The sequence below is a fragment of the Ochotona princeps genome, chromosome 14, assembly GCF_030435755.1.
Source record: "Ochotona princeps isolate mOchPri1 chromosome 14, mOchPri1.hap1, whole genome shotgun sequence".
NCBI classification, from domain to species: domain Eukaryota; kingdom Metazoa; phylum Chordata; class Mammalia; order Lagomorpha; family Ochotonidae; genus Ochotona; species Ochotona princeps.
Window position 1 is genome coordinate 9,801,211 of NC_080845.1, and position 20,150 is coordinate 9,821,360.

Here is a 20,150-nt window from a genome sequence, read left to right on the forward strand (position 1 = left end):
AACCTCTTCCGGGTCTCCCACGCGGGTGCAGGGTCCCAATGCATTGGGCCGTCCTCGACTGCTTTCCCAGGCCACAAGCAGGGAGCTGGATGGGAAGTGGAGCTGCTGGGATTAGAACCGGCGCCCATATGGGATCCCGGCATGTTCAAGGCGAGGACTTTAGCCGCTAGGCCACGCCTCCGGGTCTGAAAGAAGTTTTTTAAACTTTATTTTTGGATAGTTGATCAGGGTGGGTTAATTTTTTTTAAAGATTTATTTATTTATTTTATTGGAAAGTCAGACCTACAGAGACAAGGAGAAGCAAACCATCTGCTGGTTTACTCCCCAAGTGACTGCAATGACTGGAGCTGAGCCAGTCTGAAATCAGGAGCCAAGAGGTTCTTCTGGGTCTCCCATGTGGTGCAGGGTTCCAAGGCTTTGTGCCATCCTCTACTGCTTTCTCAGGACACAAGCAGGGAGCTAGATGGAAAGTGGAACAGCCAGGATACAAACCAACACCCGTTAGGGATCCCGGCACATGCAAGAAGAGGACTTTAGCCATTAGGTTACTGCACTGGGCCCTTATTTTAATTTTTAATTAGTATTTAACAGAATTAATGTGATTTGTAGTCACAATTCTTGGAACACAATGACATTTCTCTCATAATTTTAAGGTTAGCTAATTGGCAATGTTAATTCTATCTGCTCCCTTAGTTTCTCTTTGGCTTCTAACATGACACAGCTATAAGGGCCTGGGGATGACCATGAGCATGACATTGGGGAGCCAGTCTCTTTTCCTCCTCCCCCTTATGACGCTTCCTGTGAACGTGGGCTGAATCGTTATTTGTGGCCCATGAGTCTTCATTTTAAATGCTTCTGTGGTGATGTTGTTGATTAGATTGCTATCATATTTGGAAACGACTTTGTATGTGCGGGTGTGTGTGTGCCTGTACAAGCCCATGCACACGTGCACTTGAGGCATGATCTAAGTAGGAATATGTTTGCTGCCTCTGTGTGTGCCCGCCCTGTGTGTGTGTGTGTGTGTGTATGAAGTGTTCCAAACAGACCTCATGCTCCACTGTGAGAACACAGCTAAAGCTGCTGGGAACTCAGCGGCCGTGGGCAGGAAGCGGGGCCTGTGGGGCAAGCACAGCAGGTGAAGCAGGGAGGGCTCCCTTTCCACACAGACACAAGGGCCTTCCGGCCCCTTCAGCCTCAACAGCCAAGTCCTCCTCCTTCTCTCCCCAGATACCCAGAGAAACCAGAAACCCCACAGCACGTCACTCTGTGGATGAATTCGAACCCAGGTCCGGGGCTGCATGGTGTGAATAGGGAGTGGGGAGCGGTCAGGGCACCCCAGAATAGAACCCCCAGCTGCTGGGAAGTTGCTTTTTTCTCTGGCCCATCCCCCTTGGGTTGTGGCTGCAGTCCCTTCCAGGGTTGTCCTCGATAGCTGCTCTCAAGCCTGTGCTGTGTGTGCCCCACCCTGGGCAGTGAGGAGCCGGCAGGGAGGCTCCTTCAGCCTGCAGAGGAGTCCCAGCAGGAGTGGGGATGTTGCAACCACTAACAGGAATCATTTGGTCACATGAGGTCGTGGGAGCTGGGGCTCTGGCAGTCTGGAATGAGGGCAGCCCAGCCTGGTGACTTGCAGGTAAGTGGAGGTTTGGCTGCACCATGCTTTGCTACAGGCAGTCTCCTGTCTGCCTGCTGAGCCCAGCTCCCTTTCAGAGCTGCACACACTCTGTCCCTCACTTGTATGATTGATTCTCTCTTCTTTAACACTCTTTCTTTTTCAGATGTATTTATTATTTTTATTGGGAAGACAGATCATTTTTATGGAGGGAAAGAGATCTTCCATCTGCTGGTTCACTCCCCAAATGACCACAATAGCCAGATTTGAGCTTATCTGAATCCAGGAGCCAGGAACTCCCTCTGGGCCTCCCACGTGGATGCAGGGTCCCCAGGCCAGTGCTACTGCTGTCCCAGGCCATAAGCAGGGAACTGGATGGGAAGCGGAGCAGCCAGAACACACACTGGCACCCATATGGGATCCTGGGCTTTACAAGGTGAGGATTTAGCCACTGAGCCATTGCACTGCACCCCACTGCTCCAGTATTTTCTACTCAGCCTTCAGTCATTCAGTTGCCAGCTCAGGAGAGCCGCCCCCATCCTCCCACATTAAGTCTAGTGGTGCCTGTCGTAAGCCTTGCAGACACCCTGGCCCTCTCTCCACACATTTCATGGTTGTATTTCTATGCTGACTTCCTGTTGACACTTCCCTCCAGTGTCCTGAGGTTAGCACACTGGCCAATACACAGCAATTGCTTCAAGTGTATTTTGCTGAACGTAGCAGGGACAACAGAAGTTGTTGCTTGAGAGGAAGTGAGCCCTCTGCTACCGAGAAGCATTACAAGACACACTGGAAAGCTCCAGTGACCAAGTGACCCTTGGCTTGGAGGCAGGCTCTTCGTGAACTCTGAGCACATTATTCTCCATTATTTCATGTTGTCCTCCACCAACCTCCATAAAACAGGGTGGTGATATGTGTCTCACGCTCCCACCCACGGGTGATTGTGTGTGTAAAATAGGATGAACACAACAGCAACACCTACGGTGTTAGGAAGGTCCCCTAGAAGCAAAGCTTGAGAGGCGCCCCTTTGAGATAGCAATTTATCAGGGATATGTGTTCCAGACAAGCAGGACGAGGGGTCCAGGGAGCAACCTGGAAAGAAAGATAAGGAAGTTTATCATCTTAGCAAATAGTGTCTCAAACTGTGCCCCTTGGGGAGCTGTGGAGTGTGAACTCTACAGGCGGAGCTGGATCCACCTTGAGACACACAAGCTAACTTCCTACTACTACCCAGCCTGGGAGCCGGACTTGAACCCAGGTTGTCTGCCGCGATAGCTCTGGCCTTGTGCGATCCTCCCGCAGGAGCCAAAGCTCACCTGGCTGGGCAAGGGGCCTTGTCTTGCTGCACAGCAGGGCACTTGGGGGGCACAATGGAAGGGGACAGAACAGGGCAGGTTAGGGTCACAGTATCTTTGCCTTCTGAGGCTCACCTCAGGGAATGAGGACAAACTGTCACATGCAAACACATTCCTTTCAGTTCCCACAAATAACAGGGCAGGTAAGAGGGGCTGAGAGGCTACCAGGTGCCCTTCCAGCCCCCACCGAGGGAAAGGGGAACTGGCTAATCATACCTACCTCGGCCAAAGACTCGTGGCCACCCAGCTCCCAGGGTGGCAGGTCCCCAGGCACACCCACCTCCCAGTAGACACACATGCACACACACTCTCACAAACACCCACTCTGCCCCTCGGCCATGCCGTTGTGCGTGCTGAAACCTCACCCTCCAAGCACACCAGCACACTAGGGGTGCGTGGACTGCTGGCATGCTGAGCACATCCAGCCCCAGCTCTGTCCAGGTGAATACGTGGGAAGACAGAGATGGTCAGCTCTATACGAGAATATGCAGCCGCCTCGAGTGCGCGCTCACACCCATATCCTCGCGCTCCATTGCCAAGTACTCACTCAGTGGCTGAGGAATGCTGGGCACCGTCCGGACACGCAGATGCAGGGACATGCGGAGACTCATTCAGGCAGCTGCATGCACACAGACACACAGGCAGCACAGCTGCCCTCAAGGCCCCCAGCCACTCTAATTGCTCAGCATCCAAGGTGGCCGAGGGTCATTTTTTTTCTACTGAGGTCTTGCCCACGTGGCTACTTCCCAAGGCCCTTTTATGCAACCTGGCATCCAGACAACTGTCTCCTTCTTCATTCCTTCCCCTTTTCTGTCACTTCTCCCTCTCCTCTGCTGTCTGTTAGTCTGATTCAGGGGATGAGTGACTACACGGTAGAAGGGGAAATTCCTGAACCTATGGAACTGTATTATGAAAAAAAATTTTCTTAAGTTCAACGTTAAAATCTTGTGGGCTTATGTTTTTTAAAAAAGATTTACTTATTTAATAAAGAAATTTGTAGAGAGGAAAGGAGAGACAGAGAGAAATCTTTCATCCAACTGGTTCACTTCCCAAATGGCTCTGATGACCAAGGTTGAGCTGATCTGAAGCCAGAAGCTCAGAGCTTCCTCCAGATGTCCCTTCTGGGTACAGAGACCGAAACATTTGGGCCATCCTCCACTGCTTTCCTGGGCTACAAGCAGGAAGTTGAATTGGAAGTAAAGCATCTGAGACTTGAACTGGTACCCTTATGGTCAGCACTGCACGTGGAGGCTTAGCTTACTATGCCATGACGCCCCAGCCCAGAGCTTAGATTTCTTTTGCCTTGTGTTTTTCCAAAGATTTTTGTTTTTTGAGATCAACCTGATGGCCTTAGACTAAGGACAGAGTCAGGCATTCCTGACCTCCTGGGGCAGGAAGAACAGGAGTGAAATATGACCTGCAGTTTGAAGAACTTGCTTGGAAATCCAAGGGAAAAGAAGATATCATTTATACCTGGGAAAGGGTCTGGCTGCAGGGTATGTTCCTTGCCCCAAAGATTAGGCCCCATGTGTAACCAAGGAGCCATGTGTAAAGAAGGAGCCGAGGAAAAACGTGAAAACTTATTGAACAAGGGCTTGACCCAGGTGCTTAGTGATTTTGTTCTTGGTACCTTTCTGCATACCAGCCAGCAGTCCAGTGGGATTGGGTGATGATGTGTTGTGGTGGTGGTGGTGGTGGTAGTCATGAAGGTTGCAGTTCATTGTGCTGCCCGCTTCATCCCAGGCTCTGTCCTAATAAAGTATTATACTCTATTATTGCACTCTATTATCATTAAGCACTAATAAGGAGTACTGTACTCCTTTTAGCCAATGTGGCCACAGAGACACTGAGTGACAATGTTACTTACTCAAGATCACATTGCTAGTACCAGTCCCTGGTAAATCCAGAGGAGACATTGCATGGAATCTCAGATTCCTCATGGGTAGGATATGCAAGCAGGAAGGATGCACGGATGGAGACTTTCTGAGGTCACCCAGCAGGACTGAGCTAGAGTGTGTTCTGGGGGAACTGAGACGTAAGCCAGGAGGTCTGCAGGCTGGGAGGGGATGGTTAAGTCTCTCAGCTGGCAGGTTGAGGAAGTGGAGCCAGCCAGAGGAGTGGCATGCTTGTGTGTCAAGCTTGCAGCAGCAAAGCTGAGCACCCAGGAGGGCTTTATCACTGGCAGTCCCACATTGCTTCTGGACTGACACTGGGTCTTTGTCGCGCTCCTGAGACTGGGTGGAAAGAGATCTGTACACATCCAACATGCAGACTGCACCCGGAGCACATGACCTGTGCTTTGGATGCAGAGTAGCGGCTCTGTAAGTATTTTTTTTAAAAATGATGTTTACATACTTAGGAAGAAGGCATGCCTATGTGGACCATTGATTAGGGTGGGAAGGGTGGAGGAATAGGGGAAAGTGGAAAGTGGATGAGACCATTGTTTCCATTTTTTTCTTCTTCCTGTATGTGGGGGAAGAAGGAGGATAAAGGGAAAAGCCGCACCCCGCCTCCTGACCATGTTAGTACCCAGGGATAGAGAATGGCCACCCAATGTCATCCCAGGCTCCTCCATGTGGAACATGCTCCAAAGGTTCTGCTCCAGTGGTTTCAATAGCTCTGGAATGCTGTTGATTTCATTGTTCCAAAGCTAAGGAAATTCTTTCAAAATCCATTGGCTGACATAGTCCACCTGAAAGTTTCCATTCGCCTAGATACTTGTTGTCCCTGCTTGGCTGAGAGAGTTGTCCAATTTGTTCTGCCCTCCATCCTCTGCTATGTTACTAGATGTCCTCTACAGGTCCCATATCCCTCATCTGCATTGGGACATGCCATCCACTGTTCCATCTTCAGCAACAGAGGAGGCCCTCCATGCTCAGACCGCAGATCCTGCGATTTCCCCTATGGTTGGAGTTCTGAGTCCAGCGGTTAAGTTGTGGGGATCCCCAAAGAAATCTTATCTAAGATACCCTAGACCTGACTCTTGCGTGTGCTGGACTGTACGAGGTCTGGTTCAGTCTGTCACCCACATTAGCCTACACACACCCTGGTGGTTGCAGGTGCTGGGTCAATTCTGTCTCAAGCCCCATCTCTTACACAATCCAACAGATGCTGTGGCCCAGTGAAACCCTGCCCACCATGCACTCAGCCTTCATGTACACCAGTAGGAACTGCAATCTAGTCAGAGCAGCCCCCAATAACTCGTACTAGGCCTGCCCTCAGATCTGGTTCCTGAGCTTGCTAGTATGTGCAGCAGACTGGTCTAGTCTATCCCACATCCCATTTGACTTTTGTACACACTAATGGGTGTACCCCCCCGCTCCAGCCCACACTTATGCTGGCAGGGGCCACTGCCTGTCCAGCCAGGCCCTCCCTCAGCCCCCGATCTCACATTCACTGGTGGGAGGTGCAGCTCATCAAAGAGGTGCCCACAGTTTCCATACTAAGCTCCCTTTGCAGTCCCGGATCTTGCACTTTCCAGGTGGTTCTTCAGTCTAGCTTGACAGGATTTTCCTGAATTTTCAGCACAAGTGGATACCATCACTTAGCCCAGCCTGGCTCTCCCCCTAACCCAGTTCACATGTAGGCCAATAGGTGTTATAGTCCTGCCTAGCCTGATCTGGCCCTGGTCCCAGTATTCACACTTACCAGTGGGAGCAGTCACCCAGCAAGGGTTCATGTGTGCTAGTGGGTGCTGCGGCCCAGTCTGGCATTGCCAACCTCACCTTGGCATTTGCTGATAGGAGCTGCAGCCTGGCCCTAAACTGGTCTGCCCCCAGTTCCAGCTCATGCTGGTGAGTGATGCATCCTATCCCAGCCTGGACTGCCCCCAGTCACGGCCCTAATGTGAACTGGCTGATGTTAAGGCCCGACCCAGCCTGTCCTGCACCCTGTCCTGGTTCTCAGATGTGCCAGTGGGTGGTATGAACTTGCACAGCGTGGACTGCCCCCAGACCTCAATCACACATATGCCAGTGGGTACTGTAACCTGGCGTGATCTGGGCTGCTCCAAATCTTGATTATTGTGCTCACCTGCAGAGACTGTGTTGCCCAAGCTCCTCTGTCAGGTCTCCTCCTAGTAGCAGACTTTGCGAACACCAGTAGGTCCTTGGCCCAGAATGACTTGGTCCACCTCCTGTCCTGGTAGGAACATCAATTTTGCCCAACCAGCCCACACCCATTCCATTACTTACTGCTGTGTGCTATAGTCTAGCCAAGCCTGATTCACCCCCCCAGGCCCACTTCTGGAATGCTTTAGTGGATACCAAGACCTAGCCCAGCCTGTTCTATATCCACCCTAGTCCTCACCAGCACCAGTGAGTGCTAGAGTCTAGCCCAGTTTGGCACATCCCAGACCCAGTCCATACTCATGCCAAGGGATACTGCAGCCATGTCCAACTCAAATCGCTGCCCCAATTTCAGCTCTCGTGCTCACCAGTTTGGACCACAACCTAACTGGGATATCTGTCGCCTTAGCTCCTTGACCAGGTCTGCTCCCAGTCATAGATCTTGTTCATGCTGATGGTTGCTTTAAATCAGCCTGGAATAGCTCTTCCCCTCTGGTTGGCCATTGCCATTGGATGCTGCAGCCTGGCCTGGCTTGGACCACTCCCAGTCCCAACTCTCTCTGGTAGGTGCTGCAGCTTAGCCTTACCCAGTCTGTCCCGATCCCTGAATCATGCATATGGGTAGGTATGTTAGCCTAGCCCAGCTAGGCTAACTGAACATTCCAGTATGCTACGGTTTGGGCCAGCTCTGTCTGGTCTGCCACTCCTCAGAACCAACCCACACACTTGCTGACAAGTGGAGCTGCCTTGCCCAGTCTGACCAACACCCAGGCCTGAATCATATCTCACTAGCAAGAGCTGCAGCTTACCAAGAGAGTTTCCCAAGTTCTCCTATCAGTCTCACTCCCAGACCCAGATATCATACATGCCAGAGGGTGATAGGTCCTTAACTGGCATAGTCTATCCCCTCTGTCTTGGCCTTTGTGTGAGCTGGTGGGTGTTGCGTCCCAGCCTACCCCATATCCTGTTATTGGGTGAGCCCATGGGAGCCATAGCCTGGACCATCCTGGCCTGTCCCCACTCCAGTATCCATGAGTGTCTTGGGGTTCCATGGTCATGCATGTAGCCACCCCAGCTCTTTTTTTAAAAAAAAAAAAGATTTATTTTATTTTATTTTTATTATAAAGGCAGATTTACAGAGATAAGGGGGAGAGAGAGAGAAAAATCCAGTGGTTACAGGTACCACCAGGGTAGGGAATGGGACAAGGGGAGTTGCTCAACAGGCATTGAATTACAGAGGAACAACTGGTTCTGGGGGGTGCAGTGTGCAGGGGAGTGACTGAAGATAATGAGAAGGTACCATAAGTTTCTTCTCCTAAAAGTTAGAAGGCTGGAATTCCACTGGGGTCTCCCATGTGGGTGGCTGGGGCCCAGCTGCTTGGGCCACCGACTGTTGCTCTCCCAGGTGTTTTACCAGGGAGTAGCTGGGACTCTGCTTGGCATGCAAATGGGATGCTGGTGCCGTAGGCAGCATCACAAGGCTTCCCGCGGGTGATTTTATTTTATTTTTTAATCCATCTTAAGATCATTATAACTTGTGAGATTTCCAGGATAGAACTTGGATTTAGGCTAACCTCAGGCTTGCCATACTAGATACAAGTTTCACTTTTGTATTTCTAATGCCTGGAGGGCAGCATTCAAACCATTCAGAAGACCTGCACTCATTGGGTTTTTGCAAACTTATGCCTCATACTTATATTTATTTAGTTAATATTTAAGGAGATCAGGTAAGATTCTTGTGGAACAATGACACCAAACTCTAACAGGATTCACAGGGAAAGGTTCCTCCATGCCAGATGGTTACTTCTTAATCTTTTTAATTTTTCTTTTTTTCTTTTTTTTTTTTTTAGGTTTATTTATTTTTGTTGGAAAGGCGGATATACACAGAGGAGAAACAGAGAGGAAGATCTTCCTTCTGATGGTTCACTCCTCAAGTGAGCGTAACGGCCAGTGCTGAGCCAAGCTGAAGCCCGGAGCCAGGAGCTCTTCTGGGTCTCCGACGTGCGTGCAGGGTCCCAATGCTTTGGGCCGTCCCCACCTGTTGTCCCAGGCCACAAGCAGGGAGCTGGATGGGAAGCGGGGCCGCCGGCATTAGAACCAGTGAACATGTGGGATCCCGGGGCACGCAAGGCAAGGACCTTAACCACTGAGCCACCTTGCCGGGCCCTTAAATTTTCTTGAAGGCTGGATGAGGACCTGGCTCGGCAGCCTAGAGGTTACAATCCTCACCTTGCATGCACCTGGATCCAATATGGGTGCTTGTTTGTATCTCAGTTGCTTCACTTCCCTTCCAGCTCCCTATCTGTGGCTTGGGAAAACAGTCGAGCACGGCCCAAAGCCTTGGGACCCTACACCCATGTGGGAGACCAGAAAGAAGTTCCTGGCTTCAGACCGGCTCAACTCCAGCCGTGTGACCACATGGGAAGTGAACCAGTGGATGGAAGATCTTTCTCTTTGTTATATCTTTCCTATAAGACTAAATAAATCTTAAAAAAAAAAAAAGGTTGGGATGAATCCACTTTTCCAACTGATGGAACATAACTTTATGAATTTTGGTTGCGTGGACAAAATTTTCATTTCAAGTGGTAAAATTCTTTGGCCCTAGAAGAACTGAATCTTTTTTTTTTAAACATGAGTCCAAGAGCATAAAAATACTTGGCTTTCTCCTTGGTTCTGCCTTTTACAACTAGATATATGCAGATGCCAGAGGTGGAATTTAATCTCATTAGAAAACAAAGGACTTCCAAGTACATAAAAAGATAGGCTATTTCCTCCTTGGAACAAATGACCTTAACAGCATTTGCTTGGGGTCAGCAAAGGACAGGAAAGCTAAGGGCTGGACTGGTTCTCCTCTCTGATTATTGTGAGGCCCGGAGGGAGGCGAGAAATCAGACGCCAGAATCCAGGAAGAAGACCTGCTTCTTCTTCATCCATCCCTCCCTCCCTCTCTTTTTTCTCTTTCTCTCATTCTCCTTCCTTCTTCCCACTTCTCCTTTCTTTTTTCTTTTTTGTTTCTCCTTTCCCCTTCATTTGTTCCTTTCCTTTCCCTTCCCTTCCTTTTCTCCTTTTTCTTTTTTTCTTTTCTTTTCTGTCTCTCTCTGCCCCTGCATCTCTCTCTCTTATTTATTCTTTCTCTAAAGATTTCATTTAGGGCCCAGCACGATGGCCTAGTGGCAAAAGTCCTCGCCTTGAATGCGCCGGGATCCCATATGGACATTGGTTCTAGTCCCGGCAGCTCCACTTCCCATCCAGCTCCCTGCTTGTGGCCTAAAAAGCAGTCAAGGACGGCCCAATGCCTTGGGACCCTGCACCTGTGTGGGAGACCTGGAGGAAGTTCCTGGCTCCTGGCTTTGGATCGGCGCAGCACCGGCTGTTGCAGTCACATGGGGAATGAATGATCAGACAGAAGATCTTCCTCTCTGTCTTTCCTCCTCTCTGTATATCTGACTTTGCAATAAAAATAAATCAATCTTTTAAAAAATTTTTCATTTAACCGCAAAAGCTGTGACATCAGGAGAGGAATTCTCTGCTACCCGTGCCTAAACCTGCACCTGCACCCACAGCCCTGCTTTCCCCAAATCCTCAGGTTTCTTCCTAGGGAGAGCATGAAAGGCCCAGCCTCTGTGCTATCATCCCCCCTCAGCTCAGCCTCCCACAGGGACCTGTCTGCTCCTACTCCTGTGCCTGGGCACGTGGACTTTCCCTGCTCAGCACCACCCCCTCCAAACCTCTCCTGTTCCTCTCCTGTTTTTCCTCACAGCTAACCCGAGCACTCCTGGGAGCCTCATTCAGCTTCTGCTCTGGGCCTGGAGTCTCCCCACCCATCTGAGGCCTGCAAGGGGGTCGAGGGCAGCTCCTGCCTCTGAGGATGACCCACATCTGGATCTCATTTTTCCATCTGTGAACTCAGGGTTGGACCTGGCTGTCTCCGGGGCCCATGTTCTTGGTTCAGCCAAAGTTTGGTGGTCCCTTCAGCTTATTCGTCTGTGAGAAGGGGCATCAGACGTTGGTGGAGGAGGAAGCATTGGTTGCTTACCACTGGCTGACAACTCATTTCCCCACCACGGTTGCAAGGAGGCAATTTTCCCTGGCCAGAAACTTCTGGTTGCGCTTGCCAAGCCCCGCCTGGCAGTGCTAGCTCCACTCAGTGCTTGTGGCATGTAGAACAGGGGGCAGCAGGGCATCTTGCTCAATAGGTGAAGGCTGGCAGCCAAGTGTCCCTAGGGTGTGGGGAATGCAAGGGCAAGAGGCACAGGTTCCTCGAGGCATGGGTCAGAAGGAAAGGAGAACTCTGTGTCAGGCCTCCTGACAGGCTCCATGGAGGCAGACACGACTCTGCTGGGAAGTGATTCATTGTCTGCATGATGAGGCAGGCTCCTGAAAACTCAGGAAGAAATTAAATGAAAAGAAAATGTGTATTTCCCAGGGCCCTTCTGCCACCCCACTTGGGGGCTCCTTCCAGTGGTGGGTTTACTGATATGTTCCCAGCATCAGGTGTCCACTGGGGCCCGGGGCAGATGTGGCTGCTGAAGGCAGGACACACCAAGGGGCTCTACACACCAAGGCATGGCGGGGGTGGTGTAAGCATTATGAAGGGGACCCAAGCCAGTGACTATTTTTTTTAAATAAAGATTTTATTTAGTTTTATTGGCAAGGCAACAGAGAAAAGGTGATACAGAAAGATCTTCTATCTGCTAGTTCACTTCCCAAGTGGCTGCATCGGCTACAGCCGAGACAACCTGAAGCTGGGAGCTTCTTCCGGGTCTCCCACGTGGGTGCAGGATCCCAATGCTTTGGACTGTCCTCGACTGCTTTCCCAGGCCACAAGCAGGGAGCTGGATGAGAAGTGGAGCAGTCAGGACACAAACCGATGCCCATATGAGATCTTAGTGCCTGTAAGGCAAGGATTTAGCCACTGACCCATCGTGCCAGGCCCAACCTGGTGACTTTTCATCAAGACACTGGTCAGATGTAGAAGTGGAAGGAAGCAATTTTCCTTCTCTTGTTTATTTGCAGAAATTTCTTATATGTTCCAGATACCAACCCCTTGCTCGTTATCTGAGCTGGTACACAAACATCTTCTTTCAGTGTGTACCTTTGTCTATTAGGTCGTTGAGATGCCTTCTCTGCCTGTCAAGCATTTTCATAGTGTTAATGGATCTAGTCTTGTTACGGTGTGCAAGCGAGAACACACCAGACATGTCTAAGGTTTATTAAGGAGTCTTTATTAGCCGAGCTTGGTGATAATAGAGCATATTAGAAATAGCAAATCACAAGTCCATATGGCAATCCAACCAATCATAATCCAACCAAACATAATCCAAAAGGGGAACAAATGGTCATTATCCTTAAGTCCATCCGTTAAGCTGAAGACCTATGTCCCAGCATCCCCACAATGTAAGTTATCCTAAGAGACATGCAACGAATAACCTAGAAACACTTACAAAGCTGTAGACATTGACCTTTCCCTGGCTTCTCTGCCCACATTCCACTCCTGCTAGGCCTCACCTCTCCTGGAACTCCTGATAGTACACAAACCATAAATAATATTGCTATATCCATTGTCCTGTCTAAGCAGTGCACAGGGACCATGCTCAGGGTATTACCTGTCCTGGGTCAGCCAAGAGTCGAGGTCCAGAGCAACGGAAGCACCTAACCAGAAAGAGAGCAAGTCCCTGCTTTATGAGCCTTTTAAAGGGGCTTATACAACAATGCAATACCCTTCCCTCTGAGATGATGGGTGAGTCACAGGTGGGCAGGAGCGAATACCTAGGTGGTGGGGGGAGTGGCTGAGGATGGAATTAACATTCCATTGCAGCAACAACGGTTAAGGTCCTTGCCTTGAACTCACTGGAATCCCATACGGACACCAGTTCTAATCCCAGCAGCTCCACTTCTCATTCAGCTCCCTGCTTGTGGCCTGAGAAAGCAGTCAAAGATGGCCCAAAACCTTGGGACCCTGCACCTGCGTGGGAGACACAGAAAGAAGTTCCTGGCTCCTGGCTTCGGATTGGCACAGCACCGGCCATTGTGGCCACTTGGGGAGTGAATCATCAGACGGAGGATCTTCCTTTCTGTCTCTCCTCCTCTCTGTACATCTGTCTTTCCAATAAAACAAATAAATCTTAAAAAAAAATTACATTGGGCCCGGTGGCGTGGCCTAGCAGCTAAAGTCCTCGCCTTGAAAGCCCCGGGATCCCATATGGGCGCCGGTTCTTATCCTGGCAGCTCCACGTCCCATCTAGCTCCCTGCTTGTGGCCTGGGAAAGCAGTTGAGGACAGCCCAAAGCCTTGGGATCCTGCACACACATGGGAGGCCCGAAGAGGTTCCTGGCTTTGGATCAGCTCAGCTCTGGCCATTGTGGTCACTTGGGAAGTGAATAATGGACTGATCTTCCTCTCCATCTCTCCTCCTCTCTGTGTATCTGACTTTCTAAATAAAAAATAAATCTTATAAAAAGATTGAGCCTTTAAAAAAGATTTTATTTTATCTATTAATTATTATTATTGGAAAAGCAGAGTTTCAGAGAAAAGGAGGGACAGAGAGATCTTCCATCTGCTGGTTCCCTTTCCAAATGGCTACAACAGCCAGAACTGAGCCAGGAACCAGGAGCTTCCTCCAGGTCTCCCACATGGGTGTGCTGGGTCCCAGGGGTGTGAGCCATTCTCTGCTGCTTCCCCTGGGCCATAAGAAGGGAGCTGGATTGGAAGTGGAACAGCCAGGACATGTACCACATGAGCCAATATCCCTATATGGGATGCTGGCGGCACAGGCAGAAGCTTCACCTACTACCCCATGGTGCTTGTATTTTTAAAGGGGCAGCATCCACTACATTGTTTACACAGCCACCACTACTATCAGTTTCTGAGCACAGTCCATCCCTCAAAAAGAAGACATTGAGGAGACTCTCTTGCCTCTTTTCTTCTGAAAACCCCTGGCAACAGCTTCTCTGCTTTCAGTCTCTATGAATTTGCCTCGTTGGGACCTTCTGTACAAATACTATGACCTCCTGTCATATACTAGGTCACCACTGTGTCTGGCTCCTCCTACTTAACGTGCTTTCAAGGCGCATCTATGCTGCAGCACAAATTAGTTCTCCTTTCCTTTTTGTGCCTTTAAATTCCACGGGCTGCAAGGGGCTGCTCTGGGCTGGCCGACATTCGGGTTGTTGTGAATGGTGATCCCACAGACATTCCCACAGAAGGTTTTCGTTTCTTGCAGGTCCTGCGGCTCTGGCTCAAGAGTCAGCTCTTCTCCACACAGGCTTGCAGGGACACCTCTGCCACCCACTGGGGTTCTCTTTTGAGGCCCCCTCCCTTGATTTTTGGTCTAATGGTCCCCGAGGGCACCAGCACTGTACCATAGCTTCTTCTTAACCCATGGTTTCAGGTACTTATGGTCAACCTTGATTTGAAACTGTGAAAAAGGAGAGCTCCCGAAATCAATGTCATAAGGTTAGATAATTTTTATTATTATAACAAATTACCATAATCATTCTATCTATTCTTAGTTATTGTTAATGTCTTACTATGCCTAATTTGGGCATTCACCTTTACCATAGAAAAAACCATTATTATAAACAGATGCTCCTTGACTTATGAAGATGACAGCTCATAAACCAGAGGTCGAAAGATCATTAATCATTATGCATGAATACGCCTGTCTTACTAAATGCGCTTAACACACCCATCCTACCAAACACTATAGGTTAGCCTTACCTGCCTTCAGTACGCTCAGAACACTTACATTGTACAATAGTTGGGCAAAATTATCAAAGCTGAGCTTGTAATGAAGTATTGAATAGCTTGTGTAATTTATGGAGTCTAACCCTAAACGTGCAAAACAGAATGTTTGCATGGCTGTTTCTGTGTGCCTCTGTAAAGCGGAAACAGGGGGATTTGCAGCACTGTTACGTCAGGTTCTATCCTCGGTTGGGAGGCATCTGCTTGGGGTCTTGGCACACATTCCAGGCGAATAAGGAGGGGCTACCACACCGCCTTCACTGCTGCCTTGCACTGTGGCCTCTTGCTGTCTAGTTGAGAGAGGGCCAGCTCTTCCTTCTTGCTTTGTCCAAACAGCTCTGGTTAAACTTGGGCTATTTGCTCAGCAAGTTCCATTAGAACTCTGGTGAGCTTTGTTTCGCCAGAAGGAGAGCTGCCACCTTGGTAATGCTGAACTCGCCAGTATCACTCAGTGAGTCTTTGTGCTCTCCATCTTGAGGCCTAGCTATGCAACTTGGCTGGGCCAGCTGCCCCAGCTCCTCCCTGGGGAGCCCTGGCCGCAGTGGTCCTAAAATAGCCAATTGGTTGGCTGGTTGTTTACCATCTACCTCCTCCTCTCAAGCTGCAGGCTCCTCTAGAGCCATGACATGGCTGGTATCTCCAGAGGGACAGATGCAGAGTCCCAGTCAATGTGGAAGGAAGAAAGGAAGGAAGGAAGGAAGGAAGGAAGGAAGGAAGGAAGGAAGGAAGGAAGGAAGAAGCTAGTGCCTCCAGGGCGCTAGAACATTTGGTCACTTACTTCCCTGTAACATCCCTTTCCAGGGGATAGGATTAATCTCGCCCTGTAGGATGTGTGAGCATGGCCCTGTCTGTGAGCTACCACCAGAGCATGTAGTTGACCAACCCAGTCTCCTTTTATTTCTTAATATTTATTTATTTATTTATTTGATCTTCTATCTGCTGATTCACTCCCCAAGCGGCCGCAACGGCCAGAGCTGCGCTGAACAGAAGCCAGGAGCCCAGAGCCTATTTCAGGTCTCCCACGCTGGTGCAGGTTCCCAAGGCTTTGGGCTGTCCTTGACTGCTTTCCCAGGCCACAGACAGGGAGCTGGATGGGAAACAGGGCTAATGGTATTAGAACCTGGCCCATGTGAGATCCCAGCGCGTGCAAGGTGAGGACTTTAGCTGCTAGGCTACTGTGCTGGGCCCTCCCCTCGTATTTTCAGCTCCACATTCCTGAACCTCCTTTTCCCACCCTTCATTTTGATTTTACCCCACCTGTGAGCCAGACGTCATACCGCATATTTTTAAATTAATTATTTTTGATGACAGTTGATTAGGACGATAAGGGTTAAGGACAACGAGAAGGTGGGTGACATCATCATGAGCACATTCTCTCTGTTTTTTTTCCTTTCTGTATCTGGGGGAAGGAGTGGGGGGGGGACAAGCAAAGAAGCCACACCCAGCCTCCCAAATGCTTCTGCACCCTGGGATGGAGGACAGCCACCGATGCCATTCCATGGTCCCCGATGTGGGGCATGCCCTGAGGGTCCTGCTCAAGTAGTTTTGCTAGTTCAACAGTTCTGAATTAGATCCAGGGCTTGTTTGATGTCCCCGCGGACAATCTGTACGCCAAGTCGGCTGTCCTCAAGTGGATCAAGGAGAACATCTTCGAATGGAGGAGCTGCATCATTGTCTCCCCTGATGCCAGCGGAGCCAAGAGGGTTACCTCCATTGCCAACCGCTTGAATGTGGACTTTGCCTTGATCCACAAAGAGCCGAAGAAGGCCAACGAGGTGGAGCGCATGGTGCTGGTAGGAGATGTGAAGGATCGCGTGGCCATCCTGGTCAACGACATGGCTGACACCGTGTGTCACCATCTGCCACACGGCCAACACACTGCTCTGGGCTGGAGCCACCTGAGTCTACACTATCTTTTTTTTTTTTAAAGATTTATTATTATTGGAAAGCCTGATATACAGAGAGGAGGAGAGACAGAGAGGAAGATCTTTCGTCCGATGATTCACTCCCCAAGTGAGCCGCAACAGGCCGATGCGCGCCTATCCGAAGCCAGGAACCAGGAACCTCTTCCGGGTCTCCCACGCGGGTGCAGGGTCCCAAGGCATTGGGCCGTCCTCAACTGCTTTCCCAGGCCACAAGCAGGGAGCTGGATGGGAAGTGGAGCTTCCGGGATTAGAACTGGCGCCCATATGGGATCCCGGGGCTTTCAAGGCGAGGACTTTAGCTGCTAGGCCACGCCGCCGGGCCCGAGTCTACGCTATCTTAACGCCCGGCATCTTTTCCGGGCCAGCCATTGCCCGCATCAATAATGTGTGCTTTGAAGCTGTGGTCGTTACCAATACCACACCTCAGGAGGACAAGATGAAGCACTGCTCCAAGATCCAGGTGATCGATGTGTCCACAATCCTTGCAGAAGCCATCAGGAGAACTCACAATGGGGAATCTGTTTCCTACCTGTTCAGCCATGTCCCTACATGACAGGACAACTTCCCTTACTTTTTTTTATGTTGGGGTTCACAATGGTAATTGTTCTATGTGTACATCTTTAAAAAGCTTGCTATATCTCTCTCTGTCTTGCCTTCTCTGTAGATCTGCCTTTTCAGTAAAAATAAATCTTAAAGGGGGTGGGGGAGGGGAGGGCTGGCGCGATGGCTGCAAGTGCCAGGATCCCATAGGAGCTCTGGTTCTAATCCCAGCAGCTCCACTTCCCACCCAGCTCCCTGCTTGTGGCCTGGGAAATCAGTGGATGATGGCTCAAATCCCTGGGCCATCATGGGGGATGCGGAGAAGCTCCTGGCTCTTGGTTTCAGATTAGTTTGAGTCCTGTTGTTTAGGGAGTGGACCAATGGATGGAGGAGCTTTCCCTCTGCTGGGGGATGCTGCAACCTGGCCCTGCTCAGTTTGCTCCCATCCCTGGCTCATGCAAACTCCTAAGTGTGTTAGCCTATCCCAGCCTGACCTGTGCTCCAGCCTGGTTTCTGCACTTGCTGGTGAGCTAAGGTTCACTCGGCCCTGCCCAGCCCATCCCCTTCCAAAACCAACCCACACATTAGCCAACAGTTGGAGCTACCTTGCCCAGCTTACCCGACCCCCCGGCCTGGACCATGTGCTCACCAGTGGAAGCTATGACCCACTAGGGGAGTTTCCCATATTCCCCCACTCAGACCACTCCCAGACCCAGATCTCACACAGTCCAGCAGATGTTAGTCCCTTGCCCGGCATAGCCTGCTCCTCCGTCCCAGCCTTGTATGCACTGGTGAATATTACAGCCTGGCCCACTACAGAGCCTGTTTTAGGGCGCACAAGCTGATGCTGCAGCCTGGATCTGCCCAAACTATTCTCGGTCCCTGTATGCATAAGTGATGGCAGGTTCCACGGTCACACCTAGCTCAGCCTATCCGTCACCAGCCCAACTTTGAGCTAACCAGGGGACTTATATTTCTACAGAATTGGGCCCACATATCCCCCGTAGAATCTACCCCCAGACCTAGCTCTCTCATGTGCTGGTTAGTGTCATGGCCCTGCCTAATGTGAACCATCCCCTGTTCTGACAGTCAGGTACTAGGATCTAGCCCTGCTAGACAGGTCCCTCTGGTAGGACATTGTGACCCTAGGTGGTCAGTAAGTACAGGAATACGATTGATTGGATGACATTTGTATAAGAACAATTGGATGGATGCATATGTGACTGGATATCCTTTTCACGAGAACCGCTGAATGGATACCTTTTGTATAACTGATTGGATATCATTCGTATAACTAAATGGATATAATTTGTATGGGAACAATTGAGTGGATAGCATTTGAATGAGAACACTTGGTGGCATATATAAAACAAAAAAGAAATCCAAACAAAAGAGTATAGAAACAATTGATGGATTCTGTTAACAGGCTCAATATCTCCTCCCTTATCCTATATGTTACTCGTTGTCTGAAGTCTGATGCCGGGTGGCCAGTGGGCAGAGCAAGGGACCAACCTGAGCTCCTGAGAGATCCCTTCACAGTGTACTTACCATGAAGGGAGAACATTCCAGGGCCTGGGCAAGCCCAGGACTTGTTCACCACTTGGCAGCGGTGGCTGAGGCTAGGGTCCCAAGCATTAAGTCCAACCTGCCTCAGGTATCCCCACACACCCCACGCTGCTGGGAGCTCTCTCCACCCAAGCCCCAAGGTCAAACTCCCCTCGGCCCCTCCCACCAAGACTTACCCCATATTTTGCATGTGAGGGTAAAGATGCTCAGAGAGGAAATTTTGACTCATTTAAGATCTTAGCCCTAGACCTACTGACCCCAAAACCCAGTTGCAAAGGTGTTTTCCAGCTCCACTGAGCCAGTAAAATGGCCAGGTCATCTTGAAGAACTCTATAACTTCTTTAAGAGAATGAAAGGAAAACAAAAAAATTCTGGAGTCACAAAAGGCCACTGGCATTGCTTTTAATGTTGTTTTGACTGAATTAGGGATAAACTTAAAGTTCAGGATGAATTGTTGATGGCTTTTTCAACCAACCACAAAACCAAAACAAGTATTTCGGGTGAATTCTGGTACAGCAACAGAACAAATGAACAAAATTCAAACGAACAACCTTAGCTGACTTAGCCCTTGACACTGAGTTGCCCAATAGTAGAGTGGTATTTGGGGGTGTGCGGTAGGCAGATAACAAGTGTTTGATAATAACTCTGTTAAGGTGTTCTGCACACAAGAAAACAGTTGGCCAAAATCCAGAGCTATCATCGGTATGTGTGGTTTTTTTTTTTTTTTTTTTTTGCAGACAGAAAAGTTTATTTGCGAAGGGACCAGGTGAGCAGGGAAGGGAGAGGAAGGGGAGTACCTCCAGAGAGAAAGCCAGGAGGTGGGGTGCCTCTCAAAAGAGGAGGGAGAGAGAGACACCCGGGTTTTTTTTTTTTTAAGATTTATTTTTATTGCAAAGTCAGACATACAAAGAGGAGGAGAGACAGAGAGGAAGCTCTTCCGTCTGATGATTCACTCCCCAAGTGACCGCAATAGCCAGTGCTGTGCCAATACGAAGCCAGGAGCCAGAAACTTCTTTCTGGGTCTCCCACATGGGTGCAGGGTCCCAGGGCTTTGGGCCATCCTCGACTGCTTTCCCAGGCCACAAGCAGGGAGCTGGATGGTGCAGGAGTCCAGCTCCAGTCGAGTTTGGAACTCGAGAAGTGTGCATGGAATAGGTGTAGAAAAGAAATGGACCACTACAATTTCAGGATCATAATGGGCAATGAAAGAAAGCTGTCCTCTTTATTTATACAGAAGCCTTCACAAACTCTGGCACTGACTTTTCACACTGGTTAAGCGGGCATTCTTTTTTTTTTAAACATTTATTTTATTTTTATTACAAAGCCAGATATACTAAGAGGAGGA

At 49.7% G+C, this 20,150-nt stretch overlaps 1 pseudogene; it reads left to right on the forward strand.

Annotated features, from left to right (window-relative positions):
- The first annotated feature begins 1,564 nt into the window (after positions 1-1,564).
- LOC101519390 (ribose-phosphate pyrophosphokinase 1-like) lies at positions 1,565-17,252 on the forward strand (annotated as a pseudogene).
- The last annotated feature ends 2,898 nt before the right edge of the window (positions 17,253-20,150 follow it).